Source organism: Cajanus cajan, chromosome 11, assembly GCF_000230855.2.
Source record: "Cajanus cajan strain Asha chromosome 11, NIPB_CcT2T_4, whole genome shotgun sequence".
In the NCBI taxonomy this organism is placed as follows: Eukaryota; Viridiplantae; Streptophyta; class Magnoliopsida; order Fabales; family Fabaceae; genus Cajanus; species Cajanus cajan.
Window position 1 is genome coordinate 18,258 of NC_138527.1, and position 19,562 is coordinate 37,819.

The following is a 19,562-nucleotide window of genomic DNA, read 5'->3' on the forward strand; positions in this document are numbered from 1 at the left end:
AATATGTTCTATTATAGGATGTCTTTAATAAAGAGGAAACAAATAGATGAGAAATAGAAAGGACAGTAAAAATAGATAAGGAATTAAGTGAAAATTTGATTGTTTGATTGAAAGAAAATAGGTGAAAAATAATATATATATATATATATATATATATATATATATATAAAAACAAAAAATAGAAGAAAACATATTTAAATAATAGAATAAAAATATATTTGATATAAGATGAATAAATATTTAAAGATAAATAATTTTAAAATATTATGGTTTTAGGTTCAGAGTTAATTAAAATAATAATTTAAACTTAAATAAATAAAATAAATACTTAAAAAAATAAATAAAATTTTATAGTTTCATTCAAATAAATAAAAATTCTATTTGAATGAAGAAATATATTTATTCAAATAAAAATACATTTTAAAAGAAAATATATTTAAATAAATAATTTATTTATTAAAGAAATGTCTTTTGAAAGGTAATATTTTTGAATAAAAGTTTTATTTAGTGAAATAAATAAAGTTTTTTTTCTTCATGTGTGTGTGTGTGTGCGTGTGTGTGCGTGCGTGCGTGCGTGCTTGCGTGCGTGCGTGTGTGTGTATGTGTGTGCGTGCGCGCACGTATATTAAATGTACAAAAATTGTTAAATATTAATAGGAATTAATTAATTTTTTATCTAAAATTTAAAAGTTACAATATGTATGACATAAGTATAGCACTGCCAACAACTTTAGAACATACATAAACCTACTTTGTTATGTTTGTGTTTAAACATGTACTTGCCAAAAAGTAGACACAAGAAGTCTTCTATTGAAAGTCATTGGTTATCAACTACTTAATCCACAACCTCCAAGTATTAGATGTTGGTTGTATCTGTAAAAGGGATTGTAATGCCAAAGTCAATCGATATTCAAAGTGTTAGATCTTTTGTGTAAGATTACATACCTCATAAAGGTCTAAAGCATGAATATTTATAGATAGAAGAATGTTATTGATGGCGATTCAATCATTAAAGGTATTATATAATTTGTATGGTTGTGTAACGACTAGAGTTACACTTTATCATGATTATAATGAGGTGCTTGGTCAAGCTGAATACTTCTCAGTCTTATACATTGCCTTCCAATAACTAATAACATCTCAACTCATTCGAGCATTATTCTATAAACACATTATTCTATAAATGAGGTCGACAACGTCTTGGCCCCGGGACAACTCCAATACACAAGTTCCCAAGTCTTCGACACCTAGAAGAAGAATTTATGTATAAGCTTACTAAAAAAAATTCCCACCTAAAAATTTTGTGATTAACATCTTTTGAGTACACCACCATTTTAGTGGTCACATCAAATGCAATGATCACATGTCAAATGACATAATCGCGTGGATATGAAATGTCTCGCGTATACAGGAAGTCACACCCTTCTCCACCGTTGATATCAAAGGGATCTAACAGTTTGGGGAGACCCAACACTTTGTATCTTGAAGCTATCTTCTTCCATAAACAAGGTCTATTAACCCTGAAAAGAATTTACATGTTGCTTTTGACTTTTGAATACACTAAACACTTGCTTTCCTTGCATTAGATATTTATAAGTCAAGTATCGATCAAGTACACCTTTATTCCTTCTTTTATGAGTTCCAACAATAATATAAAGTCTCCGATATTTGGTGGAATGGAAGTTAACATTATTTATAGTTTTTCCTCATCTTCCTCGTTTTCATCCTTTTCCTCTAAGAACTATTACTTTTCTTTTGCTTCCTCTACTTATACACCTAATGCCTTAACTACTTCCATTAGACTCGAGCCTCCTCAGCCGAACGTTGAGATAATTGTAAAGGATGGGAGTTAGGTGGTTGTTGATCAAAGCAACAACAAAAAAGGTCCAAACAAGGAAATTCTTGCTATCGAGAAATTGGGAACCCACCTCTTATGTTGATTTGCAACCCAAAAGTCAATTTTATCATGGAGACAAACGAGTAATCAAATTAGGTTTTGAATACTTTTTGAGTACTCAACTAAATTCACAAATAAGTCTTTATAGATTAAATCCCTCCACCACACCAATATTATGGAGTTTGGCATCGGGAACCTTATAGAGATTCAAAAGCCCTTGGAGGAAGATAGGGTATGTCGAGTAGTTGATGATGATAAAGCCTACTTTTTCTTCATGTATAATTTCTTTTTCAAGCCATTCAACGTTGCCTACCTTTTGAATTCAACTTGGACGTCCAAGCTTTGGGGCCCCATGTGGCCGATCCCCATCTAGAAGCCTAATTACATTTTAATGTAATTTGGAGTTCATTTGAAGCTTCACTTGTGCAGCCACCCTTGGCACAAAACATGTGACTCAAATGCAACTCTAATTACACTAAAATGTAATTAAGTTTCTATGATCCAAGCCTATTATGTATTCCTTTAAAATTCCTAATCTAATGGCCTAAATACAATGGCCAAGCAAATACAATGGAAAGGAAAAATTATAAGAATCAAAATGAGCCCAATATTAGGTACCAAAAGCCCAAAGGCCCAATAAGCTTAAAGCCCAAAAACTCCTACACTAAGGTCCATAATACAAGACCAAACAAAATGAAATCCTACACTACTCTACATGTAATAAAGGTGGCCATCCATGTAAGGCCCAAGTGAAGAGAATCCTAGGCCCACCAAGCTCATTAGGCCCACTAAGCTCTAAAGTAATCAAATCTTCAAGTAGTCTTCTGGCCATAGCTATAGTGGTTACACCCTTGGTCCATGCTCTTCCATCACCTATTCATATCCATATTCTTCACACGCATTGGCTCGTTGCCCCCAACATAATGCATCACGGGTTCTAACTCAAAATGACCCCCGTGATGAATTATCAAATTGAAACCCATCAACACAACTGCAAAGAAACCAAATCTTTGTGTAGAAAAAAAACTCATCAAAAGAACCGTTAAAGCCTATCAAATTATAAACCCTAATAACCTAAGCAACCACTTACCTTCAACACAGACGAAGAATGACAAGGGTTTCGTCGAGAACAACTTTGGTAGTGCTTCAACAACGACAACAAATTTGTCTATTTATGGCTACAAAATTTCACCTCTTTACTAGTTTTCCTTCACCAACGGTCAATGAAGAACGGTGCTTCAAATGCAAGGAATAAATAACCACGCAGAATGTGCATTTCCAAAATAAAGAACAACAAAAACAGGGATGAATGACGAAAACGGAGAATGAGAATAAAAACATGCAGAATTACAACTTCAAGATTTTGAAGAACAAAAAGGAACAAATTTGTAGCTTATGAAATTTAACGTTGAAGTTGAACACAAATAAAAAATAACCAATTTTTGAGTTCGTCAAATTCCAAAACCGAATGCGCGAAACAAACTTTTTTGAAAATATTTAAAATCTGACATGACCAATGACATGGAGACTAAGGTGGACATTAAGCTGATATAGCAGACATTGTAAGGTGATGACGTGATAGTATGTCAAGCACGTTATCACTTAACAGAGGGGGGCTAACGTCAAGTACTAAATTGAAAAAAATTAGTTAGGTAATGAAAATAAAAAAAGTTAATAAGTAATAATTTAAAAATCGACTTAATTTGAGGTAATTTGAACATATTTAAGCTTAGATAAAATCATGTATATCAAAATCTGTTGAGAAAGACATTGACATGTTTTTTAACATAAAAAAGTGGATTATATTTTTTATTCCAAAAGAGGAGGACGTGTAATGTTGGTAACTCTTAAATGGAGTGTAATCAACTCAATTTTCATCCATACAAGTTGTTGAGATTGGGTCAGATCTAAAATCCAAAACGCAACGTAAACCATGAGCCTAGGTAGACATTTACCATGCGGTACATGTTGCGTAGTTAGCTTGACAAACGATAATTCCTTATTACGCAAACGTAGGTTCAGGAGCTAGAGGCTCTCAACCAACAAATGAAGGAGTTATGCTTATATTATGCTTCACACATGCACGCTATAGGAGAATGAATCTATAAATGGACTCGAACGCATTCAGATTTCAAATCATTTCCTGGTTCACATACATCAGTGCATGTGAGCAAATTCTATGATCCAATCTCTTCTCTTGTTTTTTTCATCACTGAAAGAAAATGTCTGCATCGCAATCGATCGAAGGTCCTTCCCGCTGCAGCCGAGTTTTCGGTCCATCACTTGACAAGATCATCAAGAACGCCGCATGGCGTAAGCCCTCTCACCTTGTCTCCTCCTCCAAATCCACCCTTGACAAGCTCGAATCCCTCTCTGAGCCCGAAACGTCTCCAAGTGACACCCAATACCCTATTCCAGGTAATTCCTTCTCAGACGCCGACTATGTCCTTCAACCTCTCTATCTTGTGCTCGACTCTGCCTTCCTTAAGGTTGTTGAACCCTAAACCCTGAATCCTGAACCCTAAACCCTAAACCATAAACCCTAAACCATGAACCATGAACCCTAAACCATAAATCATGAACCCCAAACCCCACACCCCACACCCCACACCCTAAACCCTAAACCATAAATCATAAGCCCTAAGCCCTAAGCCCTAAGCCCTAAGCCCTAAGCCCTAAGCCCTAAGCCCTAAGCCCTAAGCCCTAAGCCCTAAGCCCTAAGCCCTAAGCCCTAAGCCCTAAGCCCTAAGCCCTAAGCACTAAATCCTAAGCCATAAACCCAAAACCCAAAACCCTAACAAATAAATCCTAAACCATAAACCCTACACCCTACACCCTACACCCTACACCCTACACCCTAAACCCTAAACCTTCAGTCTTCAGAGAATATAGAAGGAAAAGAGGTTAGAATTGAAAGAAGTCAGAACTGAAAGGTGTGCTTTTTAGGAGTGTCAGAGCGCTCTATTTATAGGCATCAAGAGTGGCCATAACGACCCATTTCAAATCTGGAACGACTCGTTCGGGACTCTTCGTCATGTGTAAAATTTCACATCCATAACGGCCCGTTCTAAAACTATAACGACCCGTTCTGGGGTTGCACTTAACCCATAATGACCATATTTGGAACGACCCGTTCCTAATTAGGGTTATTGGCCATTTTGGTGGTTTGGAACGACCCGTTCCAATTTGAGAACAGCCTGTTCTGGGCTACCCAAAATAGGTCTTTTTAGTAGTTTGGAACGACCCGTTCCAATTTGGGAACAACCCGTTCTATGCTACTAAATCACCCATATTGGACTTTTGGGCCTTCGTACAATCTATGAAATCTGTGAAAATCGGGCTGTTACAAAATTATTATAATTATTTTCTAATTTTATCTTTCTAACACTCTTTAATTAACTGAAATTTATTAAAAATAAAAAATCTTTATGGGTTTCATATCTTCTCAAGATTGTGATTTTTAATAAAATTTAGTCAATAATAGTGTGTCTGAAATGAAATCTTTTCTTTACTATACAAAAATTATTTATTTTTTATATACTATATAATTATATGCAAGGTGACAGCATCGCGTCTCCTATATCAGACGATTCTACGATCTTTATTCCCCGTGCATGAAAATATAATCTGTAACCCAAATTCATGACTAAATATGTTTTTAATTTGTAAATAATTAAAGGAAACTATTATCTTATTTATTAAAAGAAGAATGTTATCAACTATTACTAGATGTTAATTTAATAAAAACCATAAACCATAATGGGTTCGACATCTCCTTAAGGTTTGCATTTTCAATAAATTTCAATAGATAATGATGAGTATTAGAAATAAATTGTCAGAGCACTCACATTATGAAAAGATATAAAACTTTTATTTAAAAATATATTGAAAATATCCTTAAGATTTCCTCACACAAGAGAAAGATATCTTTGTGCAAATTTCTTAGTTAGAATGGGTCCGAACACTATGCAAGAGGACTTCCCCTCCTTTATATTTTTTAATTTGCTGTGTATTTAGTTTATCTCTTTACCCGAAAAAATATATATAAATGGTCTAGAATAAAAATTACAAATAAATTTGTCACATACCTCCACTATTAAATTGCATCTACTATCATTGTTGCAATCCTTCCCACCACCATCGCCACTGTCACCACTTCCACCAAAATACAATCTGCATACATACATGTTGGTGGTAACAAATGGAAAGCATTTTTTTATTTCAATACCACAGATAAATTAAAACTCGTTCATTTCCTACGCAAATAAGTTGATAACTAGATAAATACAATCTACAACTAAATTGAAACTCATGTTAGCAATACTTTCTAACGTTATAAGCAACATTTATTTAAAAACACAAAACTTGGTGAGTCATTGATATCATCAAGACTTATGATTTTCAATAAATTTGAGAAAATAAAACTGTTAAACGTCACTAATGTTCATCTTATTAAAATGTTATGTATAATAGATTTTTTCATGAATGACAACGATATCACACAACACTTTTTCTTTCAAATAAGACAAGGCAAAAATTATTTTACACACTCAACATAAAAACAACATATTTGACCATATGATGGTATAAAAACTTTCAAAATATAAAAAATGCAAATGATAAATTAAAAATAATGCAATAAAATATATTAGACTAATAATTATTATAGATTTAAGAAAGTTCAAATATTAAAAAAAATTATATTACCATACATCTTAATGTTTTTAAAAAATAAAAAGTAATTAAAAAACCTGTTAAACAATAGTGAATAATGTGTTACAAATATATATAATATGATATGAATACATATGTTTTAAGTTTGTAAATTAAAAAAATATTATCTTATTAGAAGAAGAATGTTATCAATTATATATCTAAGGTTTGCATTTTCATAAGTGATAAAAGACATTAACTCCAAAAATTAAGCACTGTATTTTATAATATATATATATATATATATATATATATATATAACAAATTTTATATTCAACATATACACACAAGAAAAAATTTCTTTATCAGTATTTTATATAACCAAAATTAAGATATTCAAAAAATCTTGGCTTTCACAGAAAAAGGTTCTGAAACTCTCGTTGTATAATCACTTTATTTTATTAGGGTGATTTTGTTATGTCTCTATTTAATATTCTCAATTTTGATTCATAATTTAATACAACATAGAGTCTTTTATAATAACTTGTTTTTAAAAATTAAATCTTAAAAAAAATAATTAAAAGAGATAAACAATTACTCTTATTTCTTGTACACTATCACTAAATAAAAATAAATAAATATGTTTTAAATAAAAAAATAGTATAAAATAAAATTTAAGATTATTTTTAATTTGTAAATAGAAGAATACTCACTCTATTTTACATGAACAAAATACAATACATAGCACAACCAGATTCTTTTTTTGAGTGATGTGAACAGTAATCAAGAGGCTTATGTACAACAACATCAGTCTCAATTATACTTCTATCACTCACCAAAATACTTATAGCAGGATTATATAAGTCAGCAAGTGGAGACATGAAATTAGTGAAACGCTAATCACTCTCACGAGCATTGAACTCGTGTTGTGATACTGCATTATGCAAAATCAATTAATTCTTTTCCAATAAAAGAGGAAAACAGAATAAATACAACATAAATGAGGATGAGATCCCTAGAAAAAAGGTTTTAAAGAAAAAAAAAACAACCATTCAACCTGCCATCAAACAACTAAACTACAATAAGCAGAATACGAATGACTAATGGAAAACAAATTGGGTTCATCTCAACTCTGATACCTTGCCTCAAGGGAAGAGGATTGCACAAGTCATTAAAAACACCATTGTAACAGTTATATGTTTAACTAATGTGGGATTTTCACACACAAACCTCAACCTTACTAAACATCTCAAGGCTTAAATTTGCAAGATTGGAAATTTGTAAATTTGATTAATAGTATAAGAACAAAATATACATACATACACATGCAATGCACAAGTACCAAATGTAGTTTGTAATGCATGATGGAATATCAATCAAACTATTGGGCAGAACAAACTCAATTTATATCCTATCAAAATTTAGATCTCTGAACTGTGATCTTATAACATAACCAGAAAATCGATTAAAAACAAAACTATAAGCTATTTTAAGCGCAGATAAAAATAAAAGAAACAACAATAAAGCATCAAAAAACTATACTTTGTTGCTAGATGTAGACATACGAAGAAAAAAATTCTTGAATCAAAGAAAAATAAGAATCAGCAAGAAATTGAAAAATAGATAAGCGCATAACATTACTTCAGTTTTATCCTCCATCGGCCAAGGTCTCCAGAATGAAGAACAAAGAGAAAAACCCTAGCGAGTAGCAAGCAAAGATAAACAAGAATCAGGAATAAAGAAAACAACAATTAGAAAGAAATCAAACAAGAAATTGAAAACCTGATCGAATCTGAATTGTAAAGATCGAAGAAAAAGGAAAAGAATAATGATGACATCTAACAGAGACGAATTGATGTGTGATGGTTGCTATCGAAGAAACAGAGAGACTCTCAAAAGTGGAAAACCCGAACGAACGTGGCATTGATGTGTGAGGGTTGCCATCGAGAAATAGAGAGACTCTCGAATGAGGAAAACCCGAACGAATGATGAGTGACGCAAAGAGAATGGGATTGACCACTTGTTCAATTGGTTGCCTTCGTGTTATTTTAAGAATAAAACAGGCTGGCCCGGTACAAATGTTTTAAACTTATATAAATTCCTTTCATTTTTTATATTTTATTATATTATTAAAAAAAATTATACAAAAATTTACAAGTTGGCTTTTGCTAAATTATACTTTTAAGACTTTTTTTCATATTTTACTTTTAAAATATTTATTTTCTTTATACCTTCTAGATAGATATGTAGATATTAAAAATATTTAATTATAAAATATAATAAGACCTAATTACCATTTTTTAGTTTAAAAACTTAATTGAAAATTTTAAAAAGTTCATTAAAAATACAAAATTATTTACTATTAAAACAATATAAAAAAATTTTGTTTTGTATAATAAATTATAATAGATATTTCAAGGGAAGTGTTTTTAAACAATGATTTTTTTTTACTTTTTTTAAGGAGCGTGTTTAAGATGTATTTTAAAAAAAATTTCATTTCTTTAAATTATTACTTCTATTCTTATTCATAAGATCTAACTCAAGATAATTACTAATTTTTTGATATAAGATACAATTTATATTATTTATTATTATTATTTTTAGACTAAAATATCACTAATTAAATTATATTATCTTAATTTAATAAATACAATAACTTTAAACTCTTAAAAAACATTAACTCTAATTTTGATCTAAAAATATGAATATTAATTAAATAAAAAATATAAGATATAAGTGTTTGTTAGATAATTAAACGAAAATTTTATTTTTATCAAATAAATTAACTACTTTCTTAAAACTAGAATAAATTAGATAATTAGGATTTATATATGTTTTATAAGATATACTTTAATAATAAACATTTATTTTAAGCAAATTTATGTGCTTATCTAAAGTTGCGATTAGCTAAATATCATAGGGTCAATTTAAACATTAAGATGATAAAACTTGTAACTTAAATTCTCGATTACATAAATATTATGTAAATAATGAGCATTTAAAATAAGTATCACATATGTCGTATAAAATAAACAAAATAAATAAATAAACATGTCAAAAGAGTTGTCTGATAAAATTCATTCATAATGCATACATTAAAATAGAGTTACAAACAAATAACTATAACAATTTATTTATTTTAGACCAAATATTGAAACTTGCAACTAGAAGATATTGAAAAGTAGAAAAAAGAAAAGAGTAATTAGTCTTATAGGTGTAGACTTTTTTGTTAATATACTATTTTTTTATTCATTTAAATAACTTGGGCCCATTTTTATTTATGCAAATGACTCATTTGCAGGTCCAAGTAGGTAACCGATTTCACAAAGGGTTTTTCAATTTTTTTTTAAAAACCCTTAGAGAAATCGGTTACTGGGTAACGATTTCTCTATTGGGCCTTTTTTTTGGTTTTTTTTCTTCAGATTTTTGGGCCTTTTTTTTTCGTTTTTTCATTTTTTGTTTAGATTTTTGAAATTTTTTTTTCGTTTTTCAATTTTTGATTTTCAGAATTTTTAAAGAATTGTAATTAATTTTAAAAAATTAATTTACTTAAGTTTTTAGAATATAAAAATATATTTAATATTTAAATTAAATAAATTTTAAAGAAGTAAATTTAATAATAAATTAATATTAAATATTATTTTAAATAAATGACAATATGTTTATATTAAATATTAGAAATAGTAAAAATAAAGTACAAATTCTGAATGACTTTCTGAATGACTTTGTACGACCTTTTTTTATTTCTAATCCTTTCTGAATTTGGTATGTGATGGAGGAGGCCCATGGGCTAAGGGCCCAACTACTAGGGCTATGGCAATGAGGATTCATGAAGAGTGGGCCCAAGCCCAAGAGAAGCCCATTACTCTGTTTTGTTGGGCTTTGACTCAAGCCCAAGTAGTATATGGTAGTATAGGATTTGGGCCTTAGTGCCTTGTATTTTCCTTGGGCCTTGTATTTCTGGCCTTTTAGTGTAGGATTTACATTAAGAGGTCATTTGAATTTAGGGTTATTAAGGTTACATGTGAAGTTACATTAGCATGTAATTAGAAGTACATTTGGTGTGCATTTCGGCCATGTGCAACACATGCACATGGTGTGACTCGAAATGCAACTCAAATGACTTCCTAATCACATGCCAAATGAACTTGCACATGGGTGATCCGGGTTTAGGCACCAAAATTTGAATTTTGAATTCAAATTTTGGGCGCCTAAGGTTAAGTAAACCTTACCTTGGTTCCACTTAACCTTAGGCTAACCCAAGATCACTTTAACCTAATTTTATCCTATAAATTCCCTATGGCCAAGCTATGTAGTCACTTTTGGATTAATTAAATGAGATTTCTTCACTTGAAACCTCTCCCTCCGAAAGTCACTTTGGTCACCTTCTCTACCCTCCTTGAGTGCTTCTCTTTGTAGAGCTAGGTCACCTTTCTTCCTTGGAACTTAACTAGAAGCAAGCTTCGGCCACCTTGAGTCTCCTTGGAGCTTCAATCCTTGACGCCTCTTCCAAGGATCCGTGGAGATTTGAAGTTCCTCCTATGTGCATCCAAGTGGAAGCACATCAAGTGGTATCAAGAGCATCCAGTTTTGTCTTCAAGAGATAAGTCTTGATCTTTATCTCTTGTGGTGTGATCCGTGGTTGATTGTTGTCAATTTTGTGTTCATCTTATTTTTTTTTGAGTTCTTGTCACATGAGAGTTGCTTCATTCCTAGATCTAATTTGAGCCTTAAAATTTGATGGATCTAGTTTCTTGTTGCTTGAATGATTCATATATGCGCCTATGTTATATGCTTCCATGAATCATGCTCTCTTCTTGTGCTTAATTAGGAATTTTCTGCCTATTAGCTTTTTGATTTGTTTGAGTCTTATTTGAATTTTATTCGGCCATTGAAAATTGCTCGAGTCTTAATTTTTGTTTTGAATCCAAGTTTAGTAAGGTTGTGTAGTTCTTTATATGTTCATCATTCCTAGCATTGCTTGTTGATCCTTTTGAATTTTTCTTTTGAAAGTTGAATCAATTTTTCTGGATTTGGCCGAGATCCATAAGTGTTTGTATAAGCTCATCAAATTTTGTTTTGAATTGAGTTCATGAACTACTAGTAGATCATTAGTAGTTTTCTTAGAATTTTAGGTTTCCAAATTTTGAAAATGTCTTAAAAAAAAATTTAAATCCGTGAGTGTTTGATCTTTGTTGTCTAAAAGTGTGCTGCAATTTGTGTTTGAAATTCAAATTTGAATCTGAATTGTGGAGCCAAAAACCGTGCATGTGTCAGTTACATTTACAAGCATGAAAAGCATGTCACATTTGTTTAGAATTTGAACTTAATTTGGCTTGTATTTGGCATCTTTTCTAAACCGGTTTTTAGTGCTTCTACTAAGTGTGACCGAGACTATTGTGAGCAATTCAAAACAAGAAAAAGGCAACTCCTAAGTTCTAAAAAAAAAAAATTAGAAGAAAGATCAAAAGAAATTCAAGAACAAAAGTGAATTAAAAAAAAAATATATGTTAAACCTAAATTTGAAAAGTAAAAGCCAATTAAGGAGTTGAATTGTTAATTGTTTCTTCTCGGTTTGTACTTATTTGTTGACCCATACAATTTGCAGCTACTATATCTTTGAGTGTTTTGGTTTTGAGCATCCAATCTAGAACTCATCTTAGGACAATTTCTTCTTGTTCTAGTCACCTATTTTTTTTGTGTCATATAAGCTTGTCATTTCTTAATCTACTCTTGTCTTTCTTTTCCTTCAATACTCTTTGCTGTTCCTATTGATGAGTTAATCAAAGTGTGGCCTTAGTTTGACCTAGCTTATCTTCCTAGAAGCTAGTTCTACAAGGGTCATCAAAAGAAGCCTAAGGAAAGGAGGAGAAAGGAAGCTAGAGAGCTCTCGGTTTTTGACCACTCAAACATATACACCATACACATTTTGTTGGCTGGAAATTGGTGGCGGCTGGACTGGATTCAAACTGTGAAAATTGGAGAAGATTCAATTTGATTTGTACTTGCAATTTAAAAAAAAAAATGTATAAAGGATTAGTGACGGATTTTAGAGACCAATGTTTTCCTAACTAGTTTGAAATTTTGTTGCAAATTTGGTCACTAATCCCTCACTAATTCTTGGTGGCTGTTTTCTTAAAATTACTTTAAGCCACTTGTTCTTTGTTGTTTTATTTTATTCATACCTTGTATTTGGCCTTTATAGGAGTGTCTTGGGGGTGTCTTTGGTACACAACCATCTCTCCTTAGGGATAGAATTTTCGTTAGTACTTGGTGGGAGTGGTCCTTGATTGATCTTTGGTATCTCTCAAGCTCTCACCCTAGGACACGTTTAGATAGCTTATTTTTCTTGCTTATCTTTTGTTTTAATTGCTTTCCTACGACTAGTATGTCATAGCTCATAAAACATCAAAAAAATAATTTTCATTGAAAAGAATTTGGTAGAGATTAACTACAAAGGGGATTAGTAATTTTTACTTGAAGAGGCTTGGTTTTTAAGTGGCTCCTAGTAGCTCACCTCCCTCCAAAGTTCAATTTGTATACATAATCCTCCTAGTACTTAGTCTTAACCTTGCATAAAAACAATTGATTTTGAAAGTTCATTCATCAAAAATAATCTTTCACCTATAATGGAAGAATTTTCTACTCCTCATATTGATACTAATTCAAGTGATAACAAAGATTTTGCTACATTATCACATGAATTAAGATCACTAAAGCTATGGAAAGAGCAAGAATCACAACAAAGACTTAGAGAAAAATTTGAAAGAGAAGCTCAAATTGCTCTTATGGAGGAGGAGATTCGTCTATTAAAGGAAAAAAAGAAACATCATGGTCAACATAGTTCTTACGCTCATAGTTCCACCATAGGAGAGTCAATACATGATAGCCTAGCCTTAGGAGATCATTATCAACAACCTCCTAGAAGAGTCCATAGGCACCCCAAGACAAGGGAATCTAGGGTAGATCTCCCTTATTTTCATGGAAAAGATGATGTGGAGGGGTACCTGTAGACCCCTAAAATTGTCCGGGTCGGAAATAAGACTCGAAGACTCTCGAAGACCAAAGGAAAAGTCAGCCGGAAGGACTCCTGGAAGACCCTGGAAGACCCTAGGATGACAATCTGTAGGTTTAGAGGTCTTAGAGTAGCAAAAAATAAGAAAGTGGAGGGAATGAAGCCCAATACGGCCTCCCAAAAGTTCAGTACGGCCGTATTGAACATTTTGAACTACAATACGGCCGCACTGAACTCAATACGACCGTATTGAAGTTTCTGAACTTCAATACGGCCGCACTGAACTCAATACGGCCGTATTGAAGTTTCTGAACTTCAATACGGCCGCACTGAACTCAATACGGCCGTATTGAAGTTCAAAACTTCAATACGGGCCGTATTGATTCCAGGGACCGTATTGCGCCTGTTCCCTATAAATAAGACGTCATTTGGACGTCATTTGACACTTTTCCACACAGTTTTGACTCCCTCCTTGAGTATTCTGGGGTTTTTGAGCAGCGTTCTGCCCTAGAAATCTCTCTGGGAGTCGATCCGACGAAGTTCTGGAATTCCGAGCATTTAGCTTGGAGATTCAAACTTAGTCGAAGGGAAATCTTTTAGATTTCCATAGTAAAAATTATTTTTTAGGAAGGAGCGAGCGAGCTTGTAGAGGGAGGGAGCGCCAAAAAGCCTCCTAAACTTCATTGATATATAAAAAGCACGCTTCAAGAGGTTTCTTCTCTAAAAAACCCTTCTTTTACTGCTTTCTGATTGTTGCATATTTAAATTCGTCATCATGTAGATATTTAATATATAATCGTTTATAATAAATAGGGGTAATTTAGTAATTTTACGCTATTATTTAATAAATAATCTGTCATAGGGAACCCGAAAGGGGCGCTGTGGGGTGCTAACACCTTCCCCACGCGTAACCGACTCCCTTACCCGACTCTGGTTGTCATGGCCGAAGTCGATTTTTGAATCGATTGCCTTAAACTTCTTTTTCCAATGTTTTGAGTAAAACATTGGTGGCGACTCCACGAACCCTTCCTTTTTATGAAAACCGCTAATCCATGGAGGGTCCCGCTTGAGATTAACATGGATTGGTGAGCCTTTTTAATAAAATTGCTCGTTTGACAAGGTCTCAGTTTGAGAATAAGTCATTCTAGCAATCCATATTTTTTTAACAAATAAAAGAGTCCAACCATCCTTCGCGAATGCCGAAAGCCCGTTTCGGGCCGGTGGCGACAGATGGCGACTCCACTGGGGAAGCCTCGAGAGTCAGTCCCATTTAGTGACAGATTATTTTTAACAAATAATAGTTAAAATTACTTCATTACCCCTTGTTTGTATGATAACATGCTTTATTTATATGGCTTTAATAACTGTTGTATGTTTAATTTTCCGCAATTGTTTGAAATACAAACTGCACACAAACCTTTGCACACAACAGTTCCCTCTATACCCGGGGGCATGAGTGGTAAGCCATAGGGAGTGGATGTTAGTACGGCCGGTTGTCGAATGGGTCTATAGGTGCCCGTAGACCGTTGTCGGAAAGCATCACTCAAGGTGATAACCATGAACTCGAGTCCGACAATGCGTTGGAGCTTTCCATCGGCTTACGACGAGAGGAATTGGGTCCCTATAATGGGGGCACCTTGGGGGCCTCAGACCGGTGAGAACAGTTAAAACCACTTTGAATATGCACTTTTCTGCAGGATACCCCTACCTCGTGATTCGCTCGTGACTGTTCGTGGATGAGTGAATTGTTTGTGCATTGATTATGTGAAATTGTTTGAGCATACATTGCATTTCTTTAAACATACAACATTCCTTTTTAAAATAAGAATAAATAGGAATAAGAATCTTCCATTGCATGGTGTTAACATCTACCTTCATCACATTCATATAGGTAGTTTCCCTTTTCACCCAAAAATACAAAAAAAAAAATAATAAATAAAAATACCCAAAAAAGAAAAAAGGGTTATTTATCCAAACCAAGCAATATCATGCATCATCTTAGGAACATCCCGAAAACATGATAATGCTTAGTTCAATAAACACAATGCATGCATATTCAACATCATCATCTCATATCATGCATATAGATCATGGAGGGATCTAGGAGTCATTCATTTCATACATCTCTCCTAGTAATCCATTAATAACAGTAATAAGAAAGAATTAAGCGATGCGTATGTTCAAAGAATGGATCGCACGCCGTTCGTTATTAAATGCAAGCCAACAACCATGCCAAGCGAACACACGTCAACTTCGTTGTTGGTAATCAAGACGAACAAAGGGGAAGGTCCAACACCGTTAAGGATCACTACTCCAAGGCCTTTTCCCTACGAATCAAATAAGGCTGTGCCGTGGATATACGACATCCACTCTTCTGCCGACAGCGATATCTCTAACATCGCTGGACTTGGGGGCATGACTAGGAGTGGGAGGATCTACACTCCCGAAGATCTGCACGACAAAGCTCCCAAGAATAAAGGAAAAGAAAAGGAGAAAACCGAGGAAGATAGAGAATCCGAGGAGGAGACTGACAAGCTGTTAAAATTTATCCGACAGAGCGAGTACTCCATCATGGATCAACTTCGTAAGACGCCAGCAAAGATTACTCTGTTGTCGTTGATCCTATGCTCCGAACCGCATCGGCAAGCTCTGTTGAAAGTCTTGAACGAGGCATATGTGTCGCACACTATCTCCCAAGACAAGTTTGAGGGGATTGTTAGTCACATCACGGCTAATGATCACCTCACTTTCACCGATGAAGAAATCCCCGCTGAGGGATCGAACCACAACAAGCCCTTGCACATCTCTGTAAAGTGCAAGGAGTATCACATCGCTAAAGTCTTGGTAGATAATGGATCTTCCTTGAATGTGATGCCAAAAAGAACGCTCAAGCAATTGGCAATCAAGGGAGTCCAAATGCGCCCGAGCAACATGATCGTTCGAGCTTTCGACGGTTCTAAAAGAGAAGTGGTGGGAGAGATCAATCTTCCAATCCAAATTGGACCCACTATCTTCAACGTCGAATTTCAAGTGATGGACATTACTCCGGCATACAGCTGTCTCCTTGGCCGACCTTGGATTCATGATGCGAAAGCTGTACCCTCTACGCTCCACCAGAAAGTCAAGTTCATAGTGGGTGACAAACTGGTGACTGTACAAGCTGAAGATGACATACTCATCAGCAAGCCATCCAACATACCTTATGTGGATGCAGCAGAGGAAGCTTTAGAAACCGCCTTCCAAGCATTGGAGATTGCCAATGTTGAAACGTTTCCCCGAGAAATGAAGAAGGTAGTCCATATGCTCACCAAGAATGGATACTTGCCGGGACAAGGACTTGGCAAGGACTCCCAAGGAATTCCGGAGCTACCCATCATCAAGGATAATCCGGGGAAACAAGGGTTAGGATACAACCCTGTTAAAGATCAAAGAACGAAGAGGAATCAAGATCCTCCTCGACGTTCTTTAAGCCAGATCTTTAGGAAGGCCGGTTCACAAGCGTTAAGGCCGGTCATCGTCGTCAAGTGTTTTTCTCCTTCTGATAGGGATGTATAGACCTGATGACTATTAGAGATTACTCCTCGGGGACAGCCCGACCCCCGAGCCTCGATAGGGCACATGTTTCCACTATGATTATAATAAAATCATTCTTCATTATTTCTTATTGCTTCTTTTCTTGCTTACAATAAAATTCTAAACCGCAGTATTTAACCCTGTTTGAATAAACATAAATGAGGTTAAAATCGTCTTAATAAAAATAAACCCGCATCTTTTTTATGTGGAAGTGTGTGACAACTTGGAGCACCTTTTCTTGGCTTCAACAAGTGCCATCATGGATAAAAAGAAATCCTTTAAAATAAAAGAAGCTCGGCAGGAAACCCAAAAAGGGGGCTGCGCAAAAATAAGAGCAAAAGACCCGCTAGGAATCCCACGAAAAGGGTGACCTAGGCAAAAGTTAGGGTTACGAAAATGAATAAAAACAAAGGTCCGCTAAAACGCCACAAAAGGGTGTTTTAGGCAAAAATAAGGACAATCAAAAAACGAAAGAAATCCATGATGGTACCATGAACCGAATTCAAAAAGAAAGGTTCAAGGGAAGTTATCTAAGTTGTCAAATCACAACGTCAATAACAAGATTTGATTAACTTCATGAATGTTTAAACAAACAAACCTAAACACAATAAGCCTACCTTGGCCAGCCATTCTTACAAAAACAATTTTTCAAAATAAAAATAAATCCCCTCTAAAACACAAACTTTCGAAAAAGAATATACCTTTCCTTTCTTTTCTCTCTTGTCCCAAACGATTTTAGGATAATCTAGTGGAAACATGGAGATATAGTGGTCAATAGGAGGGTTGACATATCTTTTAAAGGAAGGGAAGGATCATTTGGTTGATGACACCAAATCTCAATATAACACGCATCATTCCTCGGTTACAGAAATCGGCAGCGCACAGCCCGTCTAGAGGAATGGCAAAAATCCAAACAGAAAAAACGCATCGGTTAATTCTTTTGAAAAATGAATCAAATAGAATTAGGTGCATCATACATCATACATGCATACAGATGATAGGTGTAATGGAAAATCACTTATTCTCTGTTTATTCAAAAAAAAAAAAAAAATCAAACTTCAGAAAAAACTATGCGCCCGTATCATGTTCAGTACGCCCGTACCAAAATTTCATGAGGCAGTCGCATAAAATAGAAAAAATAGAAAAATTGCTTGTGTATGACAGCAGCAAACAAAATGCAGAAATTCAGAAAATCAATAAAACGTACAGAATAATTGAGCCTGGAGAGGCTTGCCGAAATAATACTCTCTCAGAATAACTGAGCCTGGAGAGGCTTGCCAAAATAATACTCCTCAGAGACATTTCTGTACAGAAAAAGTCAAAACCAACAAAAAAGGCAAAAACACAGAAAAAGCCAAAATCAACAAAAAAGGCAAAAAACACAGAAAAAGCCAAAATCAACAAAAAAGGCAAAAACACAGAAAAAGCCAAAATCAACAAAAAGGCAAAATACAGAAAATCCAACAAATTATACAGAATAACTGAGCCTGGAGAGGCTTGCCAAAATAATACTCTCCAAAAGACATCTCAGCTTGCATTCTTGGGCTGAACAAGAAAAGCAACTCATCGTATAAGAATAATTGAGCCTGGAGAGGCTCGCCGAAATAATACTCTTTCAGAATAACTGAGCCTGGAGAGGCTCGCAGAAATAATACTCCCCAGAGATATCTCAGCTTCCACTCACGGGCCAAATTCCCCAGTGAAAGCTATCAAACCAAGATCAGCAAAATTCCCCAAGGGAGGCTTGATCATCTAAACAGAATATCCAAGTCGAAAGGACTTAAACTTCCTCAGTGGAAGGTAGCTTTCCAACTCAAACGAAGAGTGAAGCTAAGCCTCAAGAGGCTTTCTAAATAATACTCTGGGATACATAAGAACTTCAAATCCCCAGTCGCCTACACAAGAGGCACTCCTTCAAAAAAGGAAAATCAAAAATCCAAAAGATCAATAATCATTCCCCAAGTGGAATCCGGCTCTCAACCAATCATTGAACGTCAAGCTGATACGCCTAACAGAAGAGGCCAATTACAACCAATGACAAAATCCCCTAGCGGATAACAGCCTACACAGAGGCAACAAAACCCAAAAATCAAAAAGAGTTACCCGAATAAGGATAACCGGGATACTCCACCAACGTCAAAGGACGTCAGCCAAACATAAGACATCGCTCAATTCAAGAAGAGCATCTGTGTCTACACCCCAAGGAAACAGAAATTCCCCATGGGTACCAACTAAGCAATGCAAGTTGGGGCACAAAAACCTATGAATGACTGCACATCCCCTAGACGGATCCCTGCGTTATCCAGCCCTCAGTGGCACCAAAATCAAAATCAAACCGTCGAAGCAACATCGTGGACTGTGGAGACAAAATCATCTCAAAGCCTAAGAGGCAATACTTAGCTACCTAGTTGTCGAGAGCACCGA

At 34.4% G+C, this 19,562-nt stretch overlaps 1 long non-coding RNA gene across 2 annotated transcripts; it reads right to left on the minus strand.

Moving 5' to 3' along the window:
* Positions 1 to 225: 225 nt before the first annotated feature.
* LOC114915044 (uncharacterized) lies at positions 226 to 8,873 on the minus strand. Of its 2 annotated transcripts, none has more exons than XR_014430821.1 (4): positions 8,333 to 8,856; positions 8,192 to 8,248; positions 5,986 to 6,070; positions 226 to 873 (listed from the first exon to the last, which is right to left on the minus strand). It is a non-coding gene; the product is annotated as an uncharacterized LOC114915044 (long non-coding RNA). The 2 variants fall into 2 exon arrangements; XR_014430820.1 differs by lacking the exon at positions 226 to 873 and adding an exon at positions 881 to 1,247 and having other exon boundaries at positions 8,333 to 8,873.
* Between the last annotated feature and the right edge of the window lie 10,689 nt (positions 8,874 to 19,562).